The sequence below is a fragment of the Oryx dammah genome, unplaced genomic scaffold (assembly GCF_014754425.2).
Source record: "Oryx dammah isolate SB20612 unplaced genomic scaffold, SCBI_Odam_1.1 HiC_scaffold_8, whole genome shotgun sequence".
Taxonomy (NCBI): domain Eukaryota; kingdom Metazoa; phylum Chordata; class Mammalia; order Artiodactyla; family Bovidae; genus Oryx; species Oryx dammah.
In genome coordinates, this window is record NW_024070192.1 from 41,574,362 (window position 1) to 41,581,051 (window position 6,690).

Sequence of the window (6,690 nt, forward strand, 5' to 3'; positions counted from 1 at the left end):
TGATTTTCACTGTGGCATGTGAGATCTAGTTCCCTGACCAGGGATTGAATCCGGGCCCCCTGTTTTGGGAGCTCGGAGTGTTAGCCACTGGACCAGCAGGGCAGTCCCTATCCATTGTGTTAAACTTAGCTCTCTGGAGAGTTACTTTTGCCTTGCTGTCTCATACACCCAGAACTATGAAATCAACTACTAATTCCTCCCTCACTTGCTCCTATGGCTATCGTTAGCTGAGTCCCCACACAGACCCTCCTTCCCAATCTCTCCTGTTCTGTCCCCCTCCTTCCAGTCCCCCCCATCACCTCCCTGGCTCAGACCTGCCTTCACTGCCATTGCTGAACCTGCCCAGCACCTTCCTGCCTGAACAGTCCCCTCCCTCCCTTCCAACCAGCACTTGCCTCCTGGTCAGCGCTCCAGCTGAATTAACCACTTGAAGCTCCTCAGCCTGGCATCCAGCATCTTCTATGAGTCAGCCCCAACCTCACTCGCTATCCACTCTTTCCCATTCCAGCCACGCTAGGGGCCGTGCCTGGACTTCCTTCCCACCCTTTGCTCCAGTCCCTCCTGGGGAGCTCTGCCCTGGTCAGCTTTAGGACCGAACTAACTGGGTTCCAGCTCTGTTTTGCCACTCACTGGCTGTGTGATCTAGGATAAGCAGCTGGGGTTTGGGGGCTCAGTTTCCATCTGTATAAAAAGAGACTGACAGGGACTTCCCCGGTGGCCCAGTGGTTAAGGCTTCACCTTCCAATGCTGGGGGTGTGGATTCGATCCCTGGTCCGGGAGCTAAGATCCTACATGCCTCTTGGCCAAAAAAACAAAGCATAAAACAGAAACAATAGTATAACAAATTCAATAAAGACTTTAAAAAGAGGTCCACATCAAAAAAAAAAAATCTTAAAAGAAAGAGAGACTAATAATACCTACTTCACAGAGTTGTTGTGAGGATTGAACAAGATAATGTAAATAAAGTGCCAGGTGCACAGTGCTCCTTAGCAAGCAGTGCTCTTACCATCTAAATCCTGTGATAGGCTCGGATCCTGGCCTCTGTCTGTGAAGCCTTCCTTGACTCCTCCTCTGCTCTGTTTCTCCTCTGAGCCTCCATGACAATTCCATTCGACAATTAGTTACACACTGCTGTGACTCCCCTTGACCGTGGCCTTCAGTGGTTATTTCCATCCATCCTGCTGTGTGACTTTGCGTGTATCTCTGATGTCTCTGCATCTCAGTCGCAGGAGGGGGAGAGGTGCTGTGCTTTGTGGAAAGAAGACACACAGTCCTGCTCTTAACAGTGCTCTGCATGGAATAGTGGCTTGATGCATCTATCCTGATTTATCCTGGTATTGTTAGGCCAGAATTAGGAGTGGCCAAACAGGGCTTCGTCTGAAGCATGTCAGAAAACCACAGGAGATGGTATTCCTCTGTCTCCTTCCACAACTTGGGGCAATTTTTAACAATCATTTAACAGCTATGAAAGTTCTTTCCAAGGTCTAATTAGAGTCCTGCTTGCTGCAGTGGAAGCTATTCTCCTTGGGCCTCAGGCAGTTGGTGTCTAGGGTCCCGAGTAGCAGTGAGCTAGTGCTTTTTGTTGTTGTTCAGTCACTCAGTTGTGTCCAACTCTTTGTGACCCCATGGACTGCAGCATGCCAGGCTTCCCTGTCCTTCACTATCTTCTGGAGTTTGTTCAAACTCATGTCCGTTGAATGGATGATGCCATCCAACCATCTCATCCTCTATTGCCCCCTTCTCCTCCTGCCTTCAATCTGTCCCAGCATCAGGGTCTTTTCCAGCGAGTCTGTTCTTTGCATCAGGTGGCCAAAGTATTGGAGCTTCAGCTTCAGCATCAGTCCTTCCAGTGAATATTCAGGGTTGATTTCCTTTTGTATTTACTGACTTGATCTCCTTGCTGACCAAGGGATTCTCAAGAGTCTTCTCCAGCACCAAAACTCAGAAGCATCAAATCTTCTGCACTCAGCCTTCTTCATGGTCCAACTGTCATAACCGCACATGACTGCTGGAAAAACTGTAGCTTTGGCTAGGTGGACCTTTGTCGGCAAAGTGAGGTCTCTGATTTTTGGACCTCCATGGACAACAATGAAAGGCAAAAAGTGCCTTTGGGTTATGTTAGTAAGCTTGGACACTGTTCCTTGGGCCATGGGTTAGCAAAGTGTAGTCCTTGGGCCAAATTTGGTCCACATCTTTTTCTTTGGCTGCACTGGGTCTTCATTGCTGCACTCAGGTTTTCTCTAGTTGTGGCAAGCAGGGGCTGCTCTCTAGTTGTGGTGCACAGGCTTCTCATTGGAGTGGCTTCTCTTGTCGCAGAGCATGGGCTCTAGGGCACTCAGACTTCACTAGCTGTGCCTCACAGGCTCTAAAGTTTGGGCTTTGTAATTGTGGTACAAGGACTTAGTTGCCCAAGGCATGTGGAATTTTCCCAGACCAGGGATCGAACCAATGTCCCCTGCATTACCAGAAGGATTCTTAACTATTGGACCACCAGGGAAGTCCCCACCATCTGTTTTTATAAATAAACTGTTTTGGGGACATAACCATGATCATTGGTTTCTATATTGTCTACAGCTGCTTTTGTGCTGCACTCATAGACATGACTAGTTGAGACATGTGAAAAGCATAAAATATTTACTATCAGACACTTTACAAAAAAGTTTGCTGATCCTGGTACTAGGCCATCAGAAGCCTTTGAAGAATTCCAAGCCAGGGAGTGACATGATCGAGTTGGTGTTTTAGGAACATGACTGGAAGATGTGTCAGGGGATGAGGAGGGAGCAGGTGGCTGTGAGGAGATTGTTGCAATTGTCTGGTCAAGAACTGACGAGGCCTGAACTGAGGCAGTGCAGTGGGGATGGATAAACGATGCAGGCTGGAGAGATACTTAAGGAGAAAAACCAATAGGACATGGGGTCTGGGAAGGAGGGGATGGAGAGAGAGGGAGGAGGCAGGGAGAGTGGATTTCTGGCTTTACTGACTGAGGGTTAGAGTCATCAACCAAAAGGAAGAAGTCCGCGAGGAAGGCTTGCACACTTGGCTTTGGATACAGTTTACTTGGGGTATTTTCAAGAGATGGGGAGAGTACCAAGCCCTCTACTGTTATGTCTGCCATGGAGATTTGCGAGTTATTCATGGCTTGGAAGGTATTTGGGGGTCCTGGGAATGAACAAGATCTCCTAAGGAGGGGGTGCAAGATCCAAAGAACAGAACACAAGGAAGAAATCCTAGGAAGCACCAACACTGAGAGGCAAACAGAAGTGTGTCCAGCAAAGAGATTCAGAAGGAGAGATTCTAGAGGCCAAGTTGAGAAGAAAAGGCAGGTCAAACAGGCAGTAGTGAGCAAGCCTGAGAGGCAGTCCCTAGATTAGCAATTGGTAGGTCATGGTTTGGGTGACTAACTTGTCCCATTTTGCCTGGAACTTTCTGTTTTGACACTGAAAAATCCCATATCTCCAGGGAACCCTCAGTGTTGGCATTAACAGTTTGTTGCTCTACTACTGACATCACCAAGAATGATGTCAAGAAAAGTTTAGCTTGCAAAGTACCCCACCAGGACTTTCTTGGTGGTTCGGTGGTTAAGACTCCACGCTCCCAATGTAGGTGGTCTGGGTTCGATCCCTGGTCAGGGAACTAGATCCCACATGTTGAAACTGAAAGATCCCGCCTGCTACAATGAAGATTGACAATCCCACATGCTGCAGCTAACACCTGGTGCCCCCAAATGAATAAATTTTAAAAATATTTTTAAAAAGTAACTAACTTCCAGAGACATTATTTTCACATTGAGCTGATAAACCTATATCCTAGTTGGATCCTCTTTGAGTCACTGCTAGCATGATAAAAACATGAAGCCCTCACTTGGTACAGCACTTGACCATTACATAACTTTATTCCATCTTTACAACAACCCTGTGAGGTAGGAGTTCATAGCCCTAATTTTATTGGAATGGAAGCTGAGCGGTTAAGCTCTCATGGCAAAATAGGCTCAGTTTCAAGCCTCATAACTCCAGAAGCCCATGTTCTGGCTGCCTCCATGACTCTGCTTGTAGATGCCTATAATCTAGGACACTGGGCTGGAGGCTGGTGAGACTGTGGATCCCATGAAATTTTGGGGAGCATGGAATGAACCCTATAACTATGTGCAGATCAATACAGAAGGAGTAAGGCTGCAGGTTCAAACAAAAGTAGACATATAAACTGAGGCCATCAAAGTTGTTTAAGGGGGCCCATATTCTATGCAATAGCTGGGTTCGCTCTCTCTCTCTCTTTTTTTTTTTTTTTTACTGTACTTGAGTGGCTTGTAGGGTCTTAGTTCGACCACCAGGGTTTGAACCCAGGCCCCAGTAATGAAAGCTCCAAATCCTAACCATTGGACTGCCCAGGGAACTCCCAATAGCTAGGCTCTTTTAAATATTGTTTTATTGTAGTAAAATATGCATAACATAGGGCTTTTGAAATCACGGCAGATGGTGATTGCAGCCATGAAATTAAAAGACGCTTACTCTTTGGAAGGTTATGATCAACCTAGACAGCATATTGAAAAGCAGAGACATTACTTTGCCAACAAAGTACTGTCTGGTCAAGGCTATGGTTTTTCCAGTGGTCAGGTATGGATGTGAGAGTTGGAGCGTGAAGAAAGATGAACGCCGAAGAATTGATGCTTTTGAACTGTGGTGTTGGAGAAGACTCATGAGAGTCCCTTGGACTGCAAGGAGATCCAACCAGTCCATTCTAAAGGAGATCAGCCCTGGGATTTCTTTGGAAGGAATGATGCTAAAGCTGAAACTCCAGTACTTTGGCCACCTCATGAGAAGAGTTAACTCATTGGAAAAGACTCTGATGCTGGGAGGGATTGGGGGCAGGAGGAGAAGGGGACAACAGAGGATGAGATGGCTGGATGACATCACCGACTTGATGGACATGAGTGTGAGTGAACTCCAGGAGATGGTGAAGGACAGGGAGGCCTGGTGTGCTGTGATTCATGGGGTCGCAAAGAGTCGGACACAACTGAGCGGCTGAACTGAACTGAACTGAACTGAGGGCTTTTCTGATAGCTTACTTGGTAAAGAATCCACCTGCAATGCGGGAAACCTGGGTTCAATCCCTGGTCTTGGGATGATTGGTCAGGGTTGGGATGATCCCCTGGAAAAGGGAAAGGCTACCCACTCCAGTATTCTGGCCTAGAGGATTCCATGGTCTGTATAGTCCATGGGGTCACAAAGAGTCGGACTCGACTGAGCAACTTTCACTCACTCATGCATAACATAACATTTACCATTTTTATCATTAAGTGTATAATTCAGCATCATTAATTACTTTCACAATGTTGTACAACCATCACCGCTATTCATTTCCATTACTTTTTCATCATCCCCAACAGAAACTCTGTACCCATTAAACAATGACTCCCCATTTCCTCCTCCCCTAGACTCTGGTAACCTCTATTCTACTTTCTGCCTCTATGAATTTGCACATTCTAGGTACCTTATGTGAGTGGACTCATATAGCATTTGTACTTCTGTATACGGCTTCTTTCGTTTAGCCTAATATCCTTAAGGCTCAATCATGTTGCAGCCTGTGTCAGAATTTTTCCTTCTTTTTTATGGCTGAGTGATATTCCATTGTATAAATGCCACATTTTCTTTATCCATACATCTGTTGAGGGATGAGCTTTTTTCATATTCTTATACTTCTAATAAAGTTAATCATATATTTCTAATGTTTTTAAGTGTCATTTGAGAGACAAGGATACTATATGCCTGCTAAAAAAAGAAGACCATGCCACCTATGAAGTATTTGTCCCCTCAAAATAAAACTCAAATCTGCTGTAGCCTCGAGATTTGCCAATATACAGGAAATACAAAGGCCTGAGTATCATATTAAACTACCCTATGGGGATGCCATCAACAAAATCCAGACAGGAAAATCTATAGGATAAATGACCTCGTTTCTTCTACAGATAAGTTGCAAGGGGAAAAAATATAGAGATAGAAGAGATAAAAAAGGTATAAAAGATACTTAACAGTCTTGTCCTCTGAATATGCTCGCTCCTCTAATTTTGTAATAATTTGGGCAGGCTAAGCATGTGCTACACTGAGACCATGTTTGTGTCTCCAGACCTAGTTCTTGCCTTAGTTCTGGTTTTATAAATGCTGGTAGTAAATCAAGCCTGACTTATATAATGCATCTTATGTGGGAAATGTCTGTGACTCCAGGTATCTGACCAAACGTGAGAAATTACAGTATAACTAGTATAATAATGGGCTTTCCAGGTGGCGTAGTAGTAAAGAATCTGCCTGTCAATGCAGGAGACACAGGAGATGTGGGTTTGATCCTTGGGTTGGAAGATCCCCTGGAGGAGGAAAGGGCAATCCATTTCAGTATTCTTGCTGAAATAATCCCAGGGACAGAAAAGCCTGGTTGCAAAGAGTCAGACAGGACTGAGCAATTGAGCATGCATGCAGCGTAACATTTGAAGATAAGCATTGCTAATTTGATGATTACTTGTAGCCATTAAATGAATTGGGCTTCCCTGATGGCTCAGACAGTAAAGAATCTGCCTGCAATGTGGGAGATCTGGGTTCAATCCCTGGGTTGGGAAGATCCCCTGGAGGAGGGCATGGCAACCCACTCCAGTATTCTTGCCTGGAGAATCCCATGGTAAGAGGAGCCTGGCAGGCTACAGCC

At 45.5% G+C, this 6,690-nt stretch overlaps 1 non-coding gene across 1 annotated transcript; it reads left to right on the top strand.

The window, feature by feature from the left end:
• The first annotated feature begins 6,035 nt into the window (after positions 1-6,035).
• LOC120867445 lies at positions 6,036-6,167 on the top strand. The gene has a single exon (XR_005721875.1). It is a non-coding gene; the product is annotated as a small nucleolar RNA SNORA72 (small nucleolar RNA).
• Positions 6,168-6,690: the final 523 nt, after the last annotated feature.